The sequence below is a fragment of the Sturnira hondurensis genome, unplaced genomic scaffold (assembly GCF_014824575.4).
Source record: "Sturnira hondurensis isolate 20B ecotype Veracruz unplaced genomic scaffold, ASM1482457v3 Scaffold0003681, whole genome shotgun sequence".
Taxonomy (NCBI): Eukaryota; Metazoa; Chordata; class Mammalia; order Chiroptera; family Phyllostomidae; genus Sturnira; species Sturnira hondurensis.
The window spans coordinates 6,717,289-6,737,606 of record NW_028076312.1 but is presented as its reverse complement, the minus strand read 5'-3'; the positions used below and the strand labels follow the sequence as shown (position 1 = coordinate 6,737,606).

At 41.4% G+C, this 20,318-nt stretch overlaps 1 protein-coding gene across 2 annotated transcripts in view; it reads left to right on the top strand.

Annotated features, from left to right (window-relative positions):
- The first annotated feature begins 433 nt into the window (after positions 1-433).
- The window catches only part of PSD3 (pleckstrin and Sec7 domain containing 3), a 572,156-nt gene continuing 552,271 nt past the window's right edge, over positions 434-20,318 (top strand). Inside the window, exon 1 of one of the 2 annotated variants that reach the window (XM_037042118.1) lies at positions 434-1,392. The gene's annotated coding sequence lies outside the window, so the exon portion shown is untranslated. The remainder of the gene's footprint in view (positions 1,393-20,318) is intronic. The other variant, XM_037042117.1, reaches the window with a different exon arrangement.

Here is a 20,318-nt window from a genome sequence, read left to right as displayed (position 1 = left end):
ATGCTGCTCAAAGTTCAGGGAGCGCTCTTCAAATATTTTGTTTCCTTCCAGAGTAAATCCACTGGCCTTGCTCATATTTACCGTCACTCTCTGTTCTGGATGTCCCCCCACCATATCCCAGGTGAGACACTAGGGTCTGCCTGGCAGAGCTTCAGGATTGCCTAAATACAAAGTTCCCCAAACCACAGTAAATACCAAATCTGAAAAGGGTCAGGGTGCAGCCTGCGTGTCTGGTTTACTTTAGGATCAGCTAGTTATTAGACTTTGAGAGACCCACGTGCACTAATTTTCTTGGCTGTGCTTGCATTAGCGAAACAGCAAAAAAGATTAGGAATTTCTCACCGTCTCTTGCCATCCGCCAGTGTTTGTGATCCTTGCCTGTATTTTATATGTGAAGGGGGCAAAACTGCTCCATAGAGAAATAGAAGATTTTTCCCAGTTGCACAATATTTTTCGATATCTTAGGTTGTTAAAGTAAACACTGTAAGATTGTTTGCTTATGATATCACCACAGAGGATGCCAGGAACATTAGGAAACTCAAAATTCACAGGTTGATACTAACGTTTTAAAAGTTGAGCCTCATTAGCATATGTTTGCATCTTTAAAATGTCTGGACAAGGAAGGTGAGCACTGTTGGGAAGACAGGGTATGGGATAACAACAGAATGGGAGCTTTTCAATGTTATTTCTAAAAATGAAATAATTAGGCCTAAGAGGGCTTTCCTATGGTAGTCCTCTCACTCCATACTTTCACTTGGTGTCAAAGAGACTACAAGCCACCACACCAAATGCAATTGGTGTGGCATCTGGGACTCCATAAGAGGCCACTGTTTCTCTAGCTTTGGCTAACCAGTGCACTTCCTGTAACTGGCTTTGGATTAATTATCAAAGCGAAAGGGTCCGGTTACCCTCCAGCTTGTTTTAGAGTCACTCTCCCTTTCACTCCTGGCCAGCAGAAGTGTCCCTTGCTGCACTGAGATCATTCCAGGATAGGAAAAAAAAAACCCAACTTTCTCTTTTGACAAATACAGGCAGAGACCTCATGGGGTTAGCTTCCAGTATTTGAAGAAACTTGTATATCATTTTGCAACTGATGATTCCTGATTTGCTTGATATATGTACCTTTTACACCTTTTCCTTGACAAGTTAACCAAGATTGAGTGGTTTTCAATTGTGGCCCGAAGTGTAGAAGAGAAAGAGAATGAGGAAGAACGTCATTTGAAGATTTCACAGAAAGAAGAGATTGGCATTTTTACTCTGTTGTGGAGTCCTCTGGGATAAACAGTCACTGACATCAGGCAGCTTAACTGAGTGCATTTCACATTTCGAGATTCAGACACAGCCTCAAAGCAAAGAGGAACCTCTCTAAGAACTTGACCAGATGCAGGCCTGGTAAGTCACTGCTTGGCATTGAAATGTTCATGTGAAGAAAAATTCTAGAGAGAAAATATTTTAGGAAGAGACGTATTAAGTCCTAAAAAATACTACCCTTTGTATAATCGTGACTGTATAAAGATAAGAATTCTCACATGGTAACAGAAATCATTTGGGGTATTTTGCTGTGCTAAGAGAAATATTCTTGTTTTACCATCTAAATCTATTGTAGCATAAAATCAAATGGTCAGTGGCTTGGTATTTGAAGATCCAGGCAGGTTGATGAACTGTGATTTATGCTTTTCTTTCAATGTATTCTGAACTCTTGACTGGTTGGATATGTAGAATTTTTTTAAATATAACTGAGGGATGATTTTAGCTCAAGTCTTTTCTATCCTGATTTAAGGAGATGTAGTTCCATTTTCCAAAATGTTGCTTTTTGCCTTTTATTTAATATCTTTGGTGTTAAATAGACAAAGCTGTAACCAAAGCATTAAGTTGATTACAAATACATCATAAAGGCAATCTGTGAACAGTAACGATATTAGGAAAACAGTTCATGTATTGCCAAAGAAAAACTTGACATTTAAACTTAGAAAAAAACAGAGGTAGAAAAGACAACTTTAAACTTTCTACTTGTAATCAGACCCACTAAGTTGGCCTTTATATGCAATCATATAAAGGCCTCATCAAGTAAGTGGAGAAATACCTAAATATGAAATCATTGCAGTTCATTACATGTCAAAGAGAAACTTGTTAACCCAATATATCAGATAACCAACTGCCAAGCAGGGCAGTTTCCAAGCACAGGAAATGTCAGAGTTCCCTTTAAAGATAAATGATAATTGCACAAAATTTATAGTTTGTAAATATTAGAATATTATTAAAAAGCATGCCACTTGTGTTATACTGTATTCTTCTAAAAAGAGTATATAGTATACTTATTGTCACTAATGATAATGATTAAGTATCATTGTGTTAGAATCTGTGAAAAAGAATTGTGTAATTTCAATTAGGTAAATGAGCAGGCTATGAGCATACGAGTAAGATTTGGGGAACGGGGATTGGGGAGGAGGGGAGTGTCCACGGATGTACTTCACAATGTGCGCTGAAAAGACGTGTTTCTCAGGAAGAGCTTTTTCAGTCATGAGAAGTGATGTCCCCTGCCCTCTGTCCTGGGAGTTTTGCTTTCCCGAGATGAGGGGGAAAAGGAGCCTCCTCAGTCTCTTTTCTAGATGCTCTCTCTTTGTCTTTGAAAAGGAGGAAATGAAATTTTCAGAAAGAGATCCTGACCAAATCAGAGAAACCCTGAAGGGATCTGTGGATTCTAGATGGTTCATCCTTGGGTGAACCTGAGAGGCCTCTGAACCCCCTGCCATCTGTGCAGAATTGCTGTGTGTAGAGAGAGAAGAGAATGGGCTTCCTGCTCCTTGTAAGCAAATGCAGGTCAGCCAGTGACATTTAGGAACGCTGTACAGTCAGTCATTGCACATAATGATGTTCTGGGCAGTGGTGGATCACGTATACGATGGCGGTCCTGTAAAACTTTAATGGAGCTGACAATTCCTATGGCCTTGTGACATTGTAGCCATCATAACATCCTAGTGCAACTCATTGCTCACACGTGTGTGGTGATTCTGGTGTAAACCCACTGCACCGCCGGCCATATAAGAATATAGCAATACGATTGTGTATAGTACATAATACTTTATAATGACAAAATGACTATGCTATTGAAGTCATTTTATGTATTTGCTATACTATACTTTATATTGCTATTTTAGAGTATACTCTTTCTACTTATAAAAAAAAGTTTTCTGAAAAGTAGTATGCTATTACACCAGCAGCAGTCTCATGCATCTCTATTTACTGTGTTTTTTGATTGCATAAATTTCTCTTGTGCTTGACTTAATCTAGTGTTGTTTTATAAATTTAGTGTAGCCTAAGTGTTTAAATTGTACAGTAGTGCACACTAATGTCAGCCTTCACAGTCACTCACGACTCACTCAATGGCTCACCCAGAGCAGTTACCAGTCCTGCCAATTCTGTTCATGGCATTTGCCCTATATGTACAGTGTGCCATTTCTTATCTTTCATACTGTGTTTTGGCTGTACCCTTTCTATGTTTCAGTATGTTTAGATACACACAAACTTGCCACTGTGTTACAGTCGCATGCAGTATTCAATACAATAATGCACTGTTCAGGTCTGCAGCCGGGGAGCGGTAGGCCATGCCATAGAGCCTAGTTGGTTGCAGCCTTCACCCTCGATTTCAGTGGTTTGTGCACATGCGCTCTGTGATGTTCACACAATGATGAATCACCTAACAGTGCATTTCTCAGAACATATCCCCATCATCACGTGGCATGTGACTATAATTGGGTTAGTGTTGCCCAAGCAGTGGTTGTCTTGCCATGAAAGAAACTGAGGCTTACTGGGGTGGCTCTGAACTTTATCCTGGAGGGGTGAGATGAGGACTTAAGTGGAGAATGAGAACACTGGAGCATTAAGATCATAGCAAGGAAGAGAGGTATGTGGATCTGAGGACCAAGGCAAGGAGAAATGTTGGAAGCTAAAGATGGTGATGAGTTAAGAGCAGAATAGGGCGGGTTGAAAGGAAGGAATCATGATGAATGATTCTGAATTGTTTCTACTAACAAGGCGTGTACACAGATGCACTGGCCGAGCTGGGCACGGGTGACCAAGGTGGCCAAAGGGTGCTGTAACAGATCGGGCACACTGTTTCCTGAATACTGTGGCTAGGCAAGCTCTGGCTAAAATCTTATATTACAGACTAAAAGTTACCTTAAGAAATCTTTTGTAACAAACTCCACTTCTTCCCAGGAGCTTGGATTCTCTCAGGTGGATCTCATAGCTTTGCCAGGCCATCTTACCCCTTGGGAACAAAGCATCTTCTGTTACTATTAGTTTCAAGAGGAGTCTCATGTCTGTATTTGACTGTCCAATCTAGTGATATAATCGAGTGTCCAGCGTCATTCAGAAGAGACGCTTCTCCCTCCCTGAGGCCTGTTTCTTACCTCCAGTGTCTTCCTGTTTACAGAGTACTGGAGTTTTATTTTACTCAGGTACGGTGGGCCATGCAGACGAAGAAATGACTGTCACCAAGGGAGATGTGTTGACTCACAGTTTCCTAGAAGTAAGAGGTGTCACAAGGCACACAGAGGCACATGCGGGAGCACCGGGGTCAGCTGAAGGTAGAAGGAATGAGGGAAATGTTGAGCAAGTGCTCCTATTGTGGTTTCCATGGGAATGGGCAAGGTGGGCAAATGGGTCTAGGATTGGCTGCTTTGAATGACTTCAGCAGGCTCTGGGGTATAAGGGCTGTCTCTAGTTTTCTGGCACTTGGTCCTGGGGCAATTAGAACAGGGGATAATGGCTCAGAGTGTGATGGGTATGGGCTTTGGACTGGCTGCTTTGCCTATGAAAGGTACACTCCCAGGCAAGTCTCTAGGAATTATCTAGCCTTGGGAGGGGCAGTGTCTCTGGGGGCAGCAAGATTCCAGATGTCAAAGCATGAGGCATAAAGAAAATAAAAAGGCATGATTAATGCACTTCTGCTCTCTGTTCTCATCTTTCTCTCCTGTCTGATCTCTACCTGGATTACCACCATAGACAGCTAGTCTGACCCACTGAGGAAGGGGAGATGAGGCTCCTGAAAGCTCTAGATGGTCCATCTCTGAGTAGATATGTTGTGGATGCTCTTGGAATTGCCACAGCCAATTCATGTTCTGGGGGATGAGGGAGCTTTTAGGAGTTTTTAAAGAATCCCTCTGGGCTCTTCTGACTGAATTCTAGTGAAGTGGATCTTGATTTGCCTGGCTCATCATGACCCACTTCTAACCCTCTGCCCCTTTGACTAAGGCACACCTCCAGTTTCATTCTGCTACAGTGAGTTAGGCTTGTCCCCAGCAGAAGTCCTTGGGGGGAACATCCCCTTGCATAAATGATCCGGTCTGGCTCTGGTGTCTGGGATGGCCCACTGGCCCAAGGGAAGACATGTGCACCTGTGTCCAGCCATTCACTGGCGGAGTGTGGTGGCCTCCTGATGCAGCCCTTCTCCGCCACGTCAGGCGGATAGTCTAGCAGCACATCTCAGCCACCCTTTAAGCTTGTGCCAAACTCTCCGCATGGTCCTACTGAAGCTTCTTTCCCACTTGGACTAGGGTTGTGCAGAGCCTCCTCCTCTCCTCCCCCACGACAGGGTGAGGCTGCGGAGGAAGCAGGAAGCACCACAGCTTGACCGGAAGAAATCATTCTCTTCCTCTTCATGCTCAGTCTTTTCACGGCTTCACTGGGCGTTGGGTTAAGTTTTATATAAAGTGGTTTTTACTTCTTACGGGCCTTGTCTGGGTGGTCTTTGAAATTTGGCAGTACCCGGAACCTGTTATTTTTCACTCTTCGGGGAAAAACTGAAACAAAACAAGTCACATCCCAATCTCCTGTTAAAATTAATAAAAACCACTAATGAGGAAAAGGGAACACACATTGAATATCACAAACTGTGCTGACTCCAAAGGATTTCAGAAGAAAACCACATTCATCACTTCAAAAGTTAGTCAAACATGAATTTTTTAATAATTGAATTACAGCACCAGGGACACCTTATGGCCTCAGTAATTTAATGCCATTTCTATGCTCACAGGTCAGCTCAGATATTTTTCCTGTATCAAAATTATATAAACCAATATTTTTTTACGTTTTATTTATTTATCTTTAGAGGAGAAGGGAAGGAGAAAGAGAGAAAAATATCAATGTATGGTTGCCTCTCGTGCGTCCCCTGCTGGGAACTGGCCTGCAACCTAGGCATGTGCCCTGACTGGGAATCGAACTGTGATCCTTTGGTTCACGCAGGCCCATGCTTAATCCATTGAGCTATACCAGCCAGGGCTAAACCAATATTTTTATACAAAAAAGTCAGTCAAGGGAAAGAGTTTGGTGCTACATCAGTCAAAGAAAGAGTTTGGTGCTATTTTTAAGTATGATAGAGTAAAGTTGCTGGAAATTATATCCAGTGACTATATTTGGGCCTTTGGTGGTATCAAATGATGAAATTAGTGTTTTCAAAGCTATCAAGTCCCAACTTTCTTTAGATAAATTTAATTGGCTAGCTGTGCTTAAAAGGAATATTATTTTGACTCAAGGAATAATTTATATCAAATGGTTTCTTTAACATTTTCATTCACAGCAAAGCTTATAAATAACTGCTGAAGATCTGAGAACAGTATTTCCAATGTTATTCCTGGCATATGTGTACTTTTGGTGGTATTGTTCTTATTTATTATTCTAATTTGTGCTAACTAAAATCTTTTAACTTAGCTTAATTCTGTGGGAAAAATAAAAATTTTATACTAATTAAATAATGTTGGCTAGAAAGCTAGGCATTATATCTTATTCTTGCAGAATAGAGTGTAAGGCACTCAGATAACTAAATATGGATGATGTGTATGAAATTAACCAACGTCTCTTGCATTCCAGAATGAATTTCAAAACTTGAGCTGTTTTTCACACCACTCCTGAGTTTCTTGTTGAGTTTAAATTCAGTAGAGAATTGAAATTATCTTATTTTGTGAGCAAGAATCAGTATCAGTTTGTGTTATTCAGTGCTGTGTAACAAATAACCCCAGAACGTAATGCCTCAGAATAATGACTCATTTGTTATTTCTCAAGATTTTTGTGGAAGGGGACCTGGGTGTGGCTTGGCTGCGCAGCCCTGGCTCACAGCGTCTGACATGGTGTAGTCTGACGGTGGCTGCTGCGGGGTCAGTACTGTGCTGGGACGTTGGGGGACTGGCCTGGCACCTCTCTGTGCAGAAGACCTCTCCTCATGTCTGGCCTGTGGTCCCTCACAGCACAGCAGCCTCCGACTTCTTACATGGTGGCGGCTCAGGGCTCCGAAGGCTAGTGTCGAGAGGGAGAGGGAGAGAGAGAGAGAGAGAGAGGGTGGGGGGGGGGAGGGAGGGAGGAGGAGGAGGGGGAGGGAGAGTGAGCTTGAGTGCTAGGAGGAAATTGTACTCCTTGTAATGACCTTGCCTTGGAAGCCGTTTGTGTCACTTCTGCCATATTCTGTTCATTGAGACAGTCAAGTTCAAGGGGAGGTGACAGACTCTATCTCTTAATGGGAGAATTGAAAAGTTCTCAAGAGAGTCTGTGGGGTCAGGAATATTGTCCATTTTTGGAAAATACAATATTCTACAGTTTGTTGTCTGGCTACAATAATCCTCATCCCAACTATAAGCAAAATGTACTTGTTCCTTCTGGTAAGACCCCCAAATGTTGTGCATGAAGGCACCAGGCTTCGGCTTAAGCTTCATGTTCAAGTTATTTAAGTCAAGTATGGGCGCAGCTAAGGCCTCTCAAGTGCAATTTTTTATGTGCAGCTACTTTAATAACATACCTCTTGATCTTAAGCCTTGCAAACTATTTAGCTAACCGCTGTAAATGCTCTCATTTAAAAAGGGGGAAAACAGGAAGGACACAGTAATTCTAAAAGCCTGTCAGGCACCCATTGCCAGGTTCTTGATGAGGGTGCAGGCCCCCTACTCCAGGAATGGTTTCCCACAGCTCTCGACTCTGCTTCCTGAGCTCTCCACTCCTCGCTTTGAATGAGATGTAGCCCATGTGCATGGCTGAGCGCTTTTCCTATTCTGCTTCCTGTCTGTGGAAGTTTGGGTGGGCTCTAGAGTTCTTTTTATTTTGTAATGTTTTTATCCTTTTCTGTCCCAGTTGATGTTGTTTCTACTAGTATAATTCTCCTAAAAACCCTTGTGGCTTTCCTATAATTCACACTGTGGTTCACTCAGTAGAAAAATGGCAAAATATTCAAAGAGAAAATCCCCAAAATGTCCATGGCTCTTAAACCTATGAGAAGAAGCTTACCCTTGCTTAAAGTAAGAGAAGTAAAAATTAAAATTCACCAAGAGAATTCAAGGAGACTTCTAGAGTACTAGGAATTTTCTGTCTCTTCATTGGTGTGGTGGTTACATGGGTATGTTCAGTTTGTGAAAGTTCACCATCTATGTACTTATGACATGTACACTTTTCTGTATGTGTATTATACTTAAATAAGAAGTTAAAAAGCAAACCACACCAAGATACTACATCTCGTGTGTCAGATAGGCCAACATCCCCCCGTTAGACACTACAGCCTCTACCAGAGGCCGTGGGAACCCGGCCCTGCTGTACAGTGCTGGTGTGCGGGCACTGGGAGACCCCACGGAGGGCGCTTTGTGATAGCTAGCTAAGTCTCTTCTTTTCCTCGAATGCAGAAGGAGCTCTTTTCATCGTTCTCCTGTATCACTTTGCCTCTGTTATAACTCCCCTAAAGTTTTTCTTTCTTTTTATGTGAAATATTTCTCTTTGAATACTACTTGTTCTCTCCTCTTTTTCTTTCTCTTTCTTGATCCTTCCCTTCTGTCTCCTCTGTCCTTCCTTTGTCCTCTCTGTCTTTCTAAATATATTTTAGATTATTGCTGTTTTAGTTAAGGTTCGACATCATCTGCTCTTAATTAGCAAAGTGATTGGATTATTTTACTATTCTCTCAAAAATTAAATTGCTTTGAACTTACATGAAGTCTTTAGTTGAGTATAGTCAGTAGACCTTTATAGGAAAAAAAATTTCTCACCGTTAAAGTGACAGACTGCATACTTGGGCTTCTTTGGCCTGTTTGGCTTCTTCCTAGATGTGCTCCTGGAAATATCCTGCCGTTTGACTGAAACATGTACTTTTACACTAAAACGTGCACTTTTACACTAAAACGTGCAATTGCCGTTTACGGAAGATTTCATTCCCCACTCTCCATGTTCTGAAGACTCTGCCATCTAGCACAGCATGGTAAAATGCTGCCATATTTTTTTGCAGTTTTTAAATATTTCATATGTTGTAACAGTTACAAAAGAGCAGACTGTGACTCACACAGTTTTCCTGGAGCCACACTTCAGGAAAACTCACGAATAACATGACCTCACCAGTATTTTGTTGGATGAAGCATCAACAGAAACTGATAATTTAGAGTTTGAGAGATTTGCTTAGGGAACGGTAACAAACACAGACTTTCTTTCTAGTTTATATCTCATGTTTAGCCTTGCAGTTTGTTCTGTTCTATACATGTGTCTGAAGTTTTAATAGGAGATTTTTGGTTAACCACAATTCCTGCTCACTTTTAAACAAGGAGTTTAATATCTTTTAAAAATTTGATGTTCGAGTGACTTCTCAGAAAAAAAGGTCTCATAGGTTTCATAGGCAGAAAATACAGAACAACTATCAGAATAGACAATATTTTCTTAATCATGAAATGATAATAGCAACTAACATTTTTAGTATTAATCTTTTTTCACTATCACATATGATTTTTTAAAAAATTTTATTCATTTATCTTTTGAGGGGAAGGAAAGGGGAGAGGGAGAGAAACATCAGTGTGTGGTTGCCTCTCGTGTGCACCCTGCTGGGAACTGGCCTGCAACCCAGGCATGTGCCCTGACTGGGAATCGAACCGCGATCGTGTGGTTCGCAGGCCCGTGCTGTATCCACGGAGCTACACCGGCCAGGGCACATATGATTTTTTAAAATTATTTTATTGTTCAATTACAATTGTCTGCATTCACCCCCTACCACTCCTTCCCCACCCCAGTGCTCCCCACCCCCCTCCCATGCTTCCACCCCCACCTTGGTTTTGTCCATGTGTCCTTTATAGTTGTTCCTGAAAACCCTTCTCCCCTTCCCCCCATTATTCTCTCCCACCTCCCCCCCATTATTCACCTCCCACCTCTGGTTACTGTTAGGTTGTTCTTAATTTCAATGTTTCTGGCTATATTTTCCTTGCTTGTTTGTTTTGTTGATTAGGTTCCAGTTAAAGGTGAGATTATACGGTATTTGCCTTTCACTGCCTGGCTTTTTCACTTAGCATAATGCTCTCCAGTTCTACTCATGCAGCTAACATTTTTTAACACTTACTTACTTATAGGCACTTTCCTAAGTGTTTTACATTACATGTAATTAATTTATATTAATCATAATTTTTGAGAACTACCTCATGAGGTTAAGACTTGAATGATTGGAGATAAAAGTAAAATTGCCTCAATAAAAAATAAATTTGCCTTAATATATTAATGTGTAAAATAGGTACAGTCAACAAATTTGATGATGGGAAAATACTGGAAGATTTAAATTATTTTTTCTAAACAGATATTTTAAGAAACTACTGAATAGCTTGGCTAAAAACACATTTTTGGGTGTGGCTGGATCTTAAAATGTTTAGGAAAAAATGGTTTGACCCACTAAAAAGTGTCTTAATCATTTCACAGTATATTTAAGTGAAATTCCTATGCTGCTGTTCACCTTAAACTCGTACAATGCTGTGTGTCCATTATGTTTCAATGCAATTAGAAAAGAGTAGAAGAAGTCTTTTAGGATGAAGAGTCTCAAGCTAAGGAATTATTGAATGCAACATAAAACTTGAAAATAAGAAGGGAGTCATTCAAAGAAAGTTAGTAACTTAATTGCCAGGGAACTCTTTCACGACAGAACTAGAGGAAGGTACTGGAAGATATAGTTATGTGCCATGGGGTTTTTCTTTTTTCTTTTTTTCCCTCCTGTTAGTCATAAGGAAGAAGATACTCAGGGTTTTGGAGCAGAGAGGAAGTAACTTTCTCTTAGAAAAGAAGGTTCAGAGAATTCAGATTCCTATAATTAGGAGAAAAATATAGATAAATTCTTAGTAATTAAAATAAGGAAGTAATTAAAGCCTGATAGCTAAAGCAATATGTTTTCTTGTCAAGTAAGTTTGTTCTGTGTATATAACGTAGAAGTCTTAGGTAATTTCTGATCTTAAGAAAAGTCTCAGTGAGTACTAAAGTTTAAAGAAGTATTAAACTTGGATTCTAGTTTATTCAATATCAAAATATACCTGGGTGTTTGAGTTTCTTTAAATCTTGTACTGTATGGGCTTATATTGGTTATGCAGGAGTTAGTAAATGCTTTTTCTCTCTTAATATATTTTTAGAAAAGAATAATTAGATGAATGGTGTCTAAGTGTATTACTTCTTAGCTAGAAAATATACACAGCTCATCTTTGTATCCAAACTTTAAAACACCAGTCTTTACCTGATGGTCGTTTATCCATTGGGAACACAATCAGTGTTCTAGGCTAGAGAGGATTGAGTATTGGTATACTCAAACATTTTGTGATCACACATATTTTAGGTTTAATATTTTATAAAGGATTATTACACATATTAACTCAGTGTCTGTATGATAAGCTGAGTATTTTCCCATTTCTAATAAAACCTAGCTTCTTAGAGCTTACTGTTTTCTGAGCTTTCTAGAGCTTACTGTAGAAAGCAGACAGAAAGCAGTATTATCTGGTGCCGTGCTGAGACTTGTTTCCTTTGGCTCTGCGCTGAGTTTGGGTCATGTTCCTCTGGCCTTGGCAGAAGCCAGGCATTAGGACCTTAGAGGGGATGTAAGTGCAGGCGTGGGGCTGCACTCTGCTTCCCTGTTTTGAGCCAAGCAAGCAGGCCAGGGACACCCAAAGTGAGGTCATGACAAGTTTCCTCAGCCCATGATGGCTGAGAGTCCAAGAGTGAAGGCAGTCCTTGGCTTGCCTGGGGTTGATGTTATTTGTGTCCCCGATGAGAGCAACTGTGACAACAGCCATATGTGTCCGATTCAGATCTGAGGTCACAACCGACTGTGTTTTTTCTTTCAGACAAAAGTGGTACCAATCAGTGTTACTTCTTCTTCTGCCTCTCCATCACATTGAGCCCCACTTTTCTTCTCATTTTAGGTGGTAAACACACAATAAAGTATACAGATGCTGTATTATGGAGTTGTACACCTGAAACCTATATGATTTTATTAACTGATATCACCTTGAAAAATTCAATAAAAAGATGAAAAAATAAAGTGTCCTTTTACCAGAAAATGTAGTGATTGGAGCAAGAAGCTTTAAATAAATGTGTTTTTTTTAGATGAGTGTCCATGCATCTCTACATAAACTCAGTTTACTCCTATTCCTACTTCCACCAGCCATGTCTGCTCTTGACAGAGAGCCTGGCTTCCAAGGTTATTCAGAAAAGAAGCTATGAGACATTTCATGCCTCAGTTTCCCTCTTGTCCACTTCCAAAGTTACCCATCTTATTCTCCCTTCTATCAGAGGGAAAAAAAATCCTCATTTCTTCCAAAAACCATTTTTTTCATCTTTGCTAATGATCGTTCTCTTTTTCCACCATCTCTGGAGATTTATTTAATTAGTTTTCCAACTCTATTTCTGTCTTCTATTTATTCCTTTGTCCCTGCCTATAAATGTGTATGAGCATTTTCCTTCCTTAATGTCACCCTGTCCTGTCCAGTTACCTCCCTTTCCCTCTCCTTTGTTTCATTGCCAGGCTTCTTGGTAGCGTTTTCTTCAATCTCTGGTTGTACTTTCTCTCATGTACTTCTCACTCCCTTGAAACCTGGTCCTGTCCTCTCCACTCGACTGAATTTGACATAGCAAAGGTCACCCATGATCTCAAGTCCAGTGTCCTTTTGAATGGTAGTGTTCCTGGATCTCACTACAACCTCCCTTCCGAAAACTCCCGTGGGTCTATGAAGCAGCTCACTTCTCCTCCCTCTCCACCTAATTTCACTCTTGAATGTTTCCTATGGTTCTTTCCTGCAGTCAGTTTTAATTGGGGTGGAGGAGATGGACTGGGCTTTGCTCCTACTGTGTTCTTTCTAGCAACGCTTCTAGGCATGGAGCATCCCGTGGTTTCCGTTTTCACTTCTTCCCTAGGGTATTACAGAAATTAGAATGCTTCGAAATATCTGACACACAAATCTAGATGTTGACATTTTTGTTTCCCTTCTTGCCCTGCCCTAATAGAGGAAGGAAGTTACTTTTGGTGAGAAAGGCTCTGTAGAGTGCTGGCTGTTGAAAAGGATCAGAACAAAAACGGTTTTACGAGGATATGTAAAACCTTGGAGCAGTATTTGCTTCTGAGCCCTTTAGATGAACTCAGAATGAATATTGGTGTGACATTTTCCTGCACTGAGTCTTCAAGCCCTCATGAGCCCAATCTCCCAGTAGAACATGGGGCAGCACATTCCATTATAAGTGAAGAGTCATTGCATAAAATATTTTTGAGGCACAAGTACCGAATCTTTTATTTAGAAAACTGCAGTGCTTATCACGAGGTTCATGACATCTGTTCACCACAGCATTGGGAAACACCCCGGAAATCGGCCAGTGAAGCCCTCCCGTGGTTTCTGAAGGCATTCCCTTGGAGGCTTCTCCCAAGTCAGGTCACTCATTCATGCCCCAGGGTCGTGTGTAAAGACTGCAGTGACTTGCCTACTTCTCGTTTTAAGTAAGGCTTCCTTCCTCTTCCACTTTTTTTTCTTTTCTGCCCTTCCTTTTTGTTCATGGGACTATTTTGCTGGAAACCATTAATAACCCCCCCAAAATTGCACTTTCAACTTTCTTCTAAAGAACAGAAGACACAGATGACAGAAGTTGAGCAAATACTAAACTGGAAGGGAAAGACTTCTTGAAAAGTACTGTAGCAAAGAAGACTGAAGTAAGATGTGAGGCTTGTGTACGTCCTGTGACCCTGAGGGAGAAGGAAAGAGCAGAGAACCTGTCAGAGAAGCTCTAGGAATTCCGAGGCCCGTCCTACCCCCACAGTGTCAGCAAAGGAGACCTGCCCAGGGGGAGCTGAGTTTTGGAGGTCCAAAAGTCACTTAATGTGGCACTCTCTCGTGTCTTAGGAAAGTTTATTTCCAACACTCATTAAAAGCCCAATGTACTGGTTTTTTGTTTTGTTTTGTTTTTTTGGAGGAGGTAAAGATACTGATTTTATTAGACACAAATGGTCCTTTGGTGTTTCTTTTTTTAGGCCTATTTTTAGAGAATGTGAACCTTCAATCATTTTCCAGAGAGCATTTATTTACAGTCATGCTTTTAAGTTGCAAAGATTTATAAAAAGATTCTTCCTCTTCTTTACTTGCTTTTTCTCCTTTGGATATTCTAGGTAGTTTCAAGGTTTACACAGGAATAAAACAGCTTTATTTAAAATGGAAGTGACCTGAGTGGGAAGGAGTTGATCATGCTGATGATACTATGTATTGTTTGTTCTTTCCTTTGGTCTCCCAGATCTTTCCATCCATTCACATCTAAACAAAAAGTTGTTTATTCCTGTGTGTTTAGATTTCCATCACAGCTCTTTTTGGAGTCAGAGCGCCCACTAATTACTCTGGGAGTTTAAGTTGCCCTGTCTGATCAGATGCCACCCAGAGTGTGAAACTTTGCAACATCATCGTGTCTTTTAGAATAATGTACAGTGTCAGCAACTTGGCTGCAAAGCTGGTTTTTTTTTCATAATCTAATATTTCTTTAGAAATTGAATGGCAAACAACAAGGAAGCTATCCTTTCAGAATTCCCTTTTCAGTGGATTTATGTTTTAGATGCATGAGAACATAGGAATTCCAAAATTATGCATCTTGCTCAATAGCAGATGTCAGAACAGACCCCCAAACGAGCAATTCAGTCATTTCCTTTTGCTTAATTTATAATAATGAATCCCTGTGATCAGTAAAAAATAATGATAGTGTTTTTCTCAAACTTGGCCTTGCATCAGAATTGGCTGGAGGGCTCATTACATACAGGTTGCTGGAGCTCACCTCCGGGGTTTTTGAGTCAGTGGTTCTGGGGAAGCCAGCAACTTGCAGGGTGATGCAGCTCTGCTGGGTCAAAGGCTGCGCTTTGAGAACTTCGGCTCTGCTGGTAATGTTACAACCTGATCAGTACTCCTGAGACTTAAATCGGTTTCTGTTTTCACCCTCTGTGTATGGGAGAGAAGCCACAAAACTAATGTGGGAATTTTTGATGAAGAGCCCATATGGAGAAAAATTATATGTAGAAAAACCTGCTGTCTCCTGTGACCTCAAAAGTGTAACACAGAGTATGAAAAATACTGAGATGAAGAAGCCAAACCATCTTTTTCTCAAACCAGTGATGGGTGGCCAAAACCAGGGACGCTGGCTTCCCCAGAACCACTGACTCAAAAACCCTGGAGGTGAGCTCCAGCAACCTGTATGTAATGAGCCCTCCAGCCAATTCTGATGCAAGGCCAAGTTTGAGAAAAACACTATCATTATTTTTTACAGGGACGCCTGTCTCTGGTTTTGCCTTTGCAAGTGCCTCCTAGGACTTGGTGTCAGATGGCTATTGCTGAGGCTGGATCCATTTATTTAATCAGCAGTTCAGTTGCATCTTTAATCCGGTTGGCCTGTTTGACACTGGAATATTTAATTGTCTGTCATCCACTCAGGTGACAGGATTGAGTCAGGACATGCTCCTACAGCCAAGTCATAGGGCACTGGGAATCTCTCTGAAAATTTGACCTTTGGAATTCAAACACGGCCCAAATTCCCTGTGTCATTATTCAAAGAAATGTTGCAAGAGTACCTTAAGATGTGTTTTCCTTGGGTTGACCTCACTTTATTTATTTTTTAAGTTTTAGGTGTTTATGTATTTTGAAGCACTCTTAGAACACCAGTCTCCTCTTTTATATTCTCCTCTTTTATATTTCAACTTTTTACAAATTTTGTGTGTTGGAAGAGATAAAAGATACAGTTGCTATGTGAGCTGAAGCTTAAACACTGTAACAGTGAGCAAAGACGGTGCCGCCATAACTGAGCCATGGGTGTGGCTGTGGGTATCCTGCCAACAGAGGCTTACACACTTGGGCTACTGGAGGAAGCAGAGCCCCATGACCCAGGGGGACTGCGCTCTTATGGGACCATTGCTCTGGCACTTGCTCTGCAGGGGCTGATGAAAAACACTGAAACTGGCTTGAGCATTAAACACACATGGCAGCAGAAGTGCCTCCATATTTTTTAATCCAAACGTCTACTGTCCTGAGTCTAATAGAACTGTGCAATCCCTCTTATTTAGACCTGGGTCTATGAGTATGTTAGCAAAGTAATTGTAGAGAAAACTTGGGGGAATGAGCCAACAATATTACATTGGGTTATGATTGCCAAACAAGTGTTTTCTCTACATATAAGTATTTCTCTCTATATAAGTTCTTTGGCTTCTCCATTTCCCATACTATTCTTAACCTCCCCCTGTCCATTTTGTACCTACCATTTATGCTTTTTATTCCCTGTACCTTTTCCCCATTTCTCCCCATTCCACCTCCCCACTGGTAACCCTCCATGTGATCTCCATTTTTGTGATTCTGTTCCTGTTCTAGTTGCTTGCTTGTTTTTGTTTTTGTAGGTTTAGTTGTTGATAGCTGTGAGTTTGTTGTCATTTTACTGTTCATAGTTTTGATCATCTTCTTTTTCTTAGATAAGTCCCTTTAACATTTCATGTACTAAGAGTTTGGTGATGATGAACTTCTTTAACTTGACCTTATCTGGGAATCACTTTATCTGCCCTTCTATTGTAAATCATAGCTTATCTGGATAGAGTAATCTTGGATATGGGTCCTTGCCTTTCATGACTTGGAATACTTCTTTTTAGCTTTTTCTTGCCTGTGAGGTTTTTTTTGAGAAATCATCTGACAGTTTTATGGAAACTCCTTTGTAGGTAACTGTCTCTTTTTCTCTTACTGCTTTTAAGGTTCTCTCCTTATCTTTAATCTTGGGTAATGAATTTATGATGTACCTTGATGTGTGCTTCCTTGAGTCCAATTTCTTTGGGATTCTCTGAGCTTCCTGGACTTCCTGGAAGTCTATTTCCTTTGCCAGACTAGAGAAGTTCTTTTCATTATTTTTTTCAAGTAAGTTTTTCATTTCTTGGTCTTCCTGTTCCCCTTCTGGCACCCCTGTGATTCAGATGTTGGAATGTTTAAAGTTGTCCCAGAGGTTCCTAAGCCTCTCTTCATTTTTTTTCTTTTTTTTGAATTCTTCTTTCTTCATTCTGTTCTGGTTGAATACTTCTTTCTTCTTTCCGGTCCACACCATTGGTTTGAGTCCCAGTTTCCTTCCCATCACTGTTGGTTCTCTGTGCATTTTTCTTTTTTCCCACTTTTCATAGCCTTTACTTTTCCCTCTATTTTAGGACCATACTCAACCAATTCTGTAAGCATCCTGATTACCAATGTTTTTAACTCTGCATCTGACAGGTCGGCTATCTCTTCATTGCTTAGTTTTATTTTTTCTGGAGCTTTGATCTGTTCATTCATTTGGGCCATTTTTTGTCTCGGAGTACCTGTTATATAGTAAGGAATGGAGCCTTAGGTATTCGCCAAGGCGGGGTAACTCATGAGTCTGTGTTGTGGCATTGTGTGGGGGAGGAGTCCCAGAGGGAACAGTGCCACTTGCTTGGCTCTCTGCTGTCTTTCGGTTACTTCCTCTGCTACCGACAAGCAAATTGGGCCCTTCTAATGCTGATTCCTGGGTGGGTGGGTTTGTGTACATTCTTGGACCCTATGGATCTCACCAAGGGACTCTCCTGTGAGGCTGGGAGTTTCTTCTGCCACCGCAACCTGCACAGGTTTTTTCAGTTAGAGGTTTTGAGGCTTTATTTCCCTGTGCTGGAACCCTGGTTTGTGCTGTTGTGCTCCCCAGTTGTTCCTCTTGGTTTATCCATGTGCAAATGTAGGACTGCCTGCTCCACCAGTTGCTGCCTGCCCCTCCTACCAGTCTGAATGAATGTTTTTTCTTTGACTCCTTGGTTGTTGGACTTAAATGCAGTTTGATTTTCAGTCAGTTCTAATTTTTTTGTTTTTAAATTTGTTTTTTTAAATACATTTTATTGATTATACCATTACAGTTGTTCTATTCCCCCCCTTCATTCCCCTCCACCCGCACACTCCCTTCCCCACCATCCCCCCCTTAGTTTATAACCACGTGTCTCAAGTTCTTTAGATTCTATATTTCCCCCACTATTCTCGCCCTCCCCCCTATCCATTTTCTGCCTACCATCTATGCTATTTTCTGTACCTTCTCCCCCCTTCTCCTCCTCCCACCCCCCTGTTTCTAACCCTCCATGTGTTCTTCATTTCTATGGTTCCACTCCTGATCTAGCTGTCCTCTTGGTTTGCTTTTGTTTTAGGTGTGGTTGTTAATAACTGTGTGTTTGCTGTCCTTTCACTGTTCATATTTTTCATCTTCTTTTTCTTATATAAGTCCCTTTAGCATTTCATATAATAAGGGCTTGGTGATGATGAACTCCTTGAACTTGACCTTATCTGAGAAGCACTTTATCTGTCCTTCCATTCTAAATGAAAGTTTTGCTGGATAAAGCAATCTTGGCTGTAGGTCTTTGGATTTCATGACTTGGAATACTTCTTTCCAGCCCCTTCTTGCCTGTAAGGTCTCTTTTGAGAAATCCACTGACAGTCTGATGGGTACTCCTTTGTAGGTGACTGTCCCCTTATCCCTTGCTGCTTCTAGGATTCTCTCCTTCATTTTAGTCTTGGCTAATGTAATTATGATGTGCCTTGGTGTGTTCCTTCTTGGGTCCAACTTCTTTGGCACTCTCTGAGCTTCCTGGATTTCCTGGAAGTCTATTTCCTTTGCCAGACTGGGGAAGTTCTCCTTTATTATTTGTTCAAATACGTTTTCCACTCGTGGCTGTTTCTTTCCCCCTTCTGGTACCCCTATAATCCGGATGTTGGAACGTTTAAAGATGTCCTGGAGGTTCCTAAGCCTCTCCTCATTTTTTTGAATTCTCATTTCTTCATTCCTTTCTGGTTGGATGTTTTGTTCTTCCTTCTGGTCCATTCCATTGATTTGAGTCCCAGTTTCCTTTCCATCACTATTGGTTTCCTGGACATCTCCCTTCATTTCAAGTAGTTTAGCCTTCATATGTTCCTCTAATTTGTGACTATAATCTACCAGTTCTGTGAGCATCCTGATAAATAGTGTTTTGAATTGTGCTTCTGAGAGGCTGGCAATTTCTCGGTTGCTGAGAGTTATTGGCTCTGGGACTTTGAGTTCTTCTTGCGCCATCTTTCAGCCTGTTCTGTAGCAGGATCAGAGCCCTAAAGTTTTCACTAGAGCAGGGCACTATGACTATGTTTTCTTTTAGGATTTTTATGGTGTGAGCATTATATTTAAGTTCTTAATTCATTTTGAATTTATTCTAAGTCGCTGGGTTGTGACGTTGTATGTGGGGGCGAGGGTCAAAGAGGGACAATGGCTTCCTTCTGCCGCCTGCTGCTGTGGCCCCCACCGGCACCGCAGCCACCACCATCACCAGGCCCACGCATTTCGTTCCACTGCACTCGAGTGTGCCACCGCCGTCAGCCCTCCACCACTGGGTTCACCCCCTGGGGCCTGCGTGGTCCGTCTCACTGCGCGAATGTGCGACCGCGGTCAGTCTGCCCCACACCCTGACTGGTTCTGGGCTGCCTGCGCGCCTAGGTCAGGAGATCTGTCCTGCCTGTCCCTGCTCCGCTGCTGGCTCCGTCTCTCTTACCGTCCCGTTGAACGGTTCGTAGTTGTCGGACTTCCATATAATTCCGTTTTCTGGTCTTTGGGTGTGTCCTATTTCTCCAAACCTTTGTTGTATTCAAACTTGGTTGTGGGAGAAGGCACAGTGTTTCCACCTATGCCTCCATCTTGGCGGAAGTCCTGTTTTTAAATTTGTTGTTGTCCTTTTTTTAGTTGTGCAAGAAGGCACAGTTTATCTACCTACTCCTCTGTCTTGGCCAGAAGTTCTCCTTTTTAATTTTTTTTTTGAGGACCCTCCATGCTGTCTTTCGTAATGGCTACACCAATCTAAATNCTGCGTGCCTAGGTCAGGAGATCTGTCCTGCCTGTCCCTGCTCCGCTGCTGGCTCCGCCTCTCTTACCGTCCCGTTCAACGGTTCGTAGTTGTCGGACTTCCGTATAATTCCGTTTTCTGGTCTTTGGGTGTGTCCTATTTCTCCAAACCTTTGTTGTATTCAAACTTGGTTGTGGGAGAAGGCACAGTGTTTCTACCTATG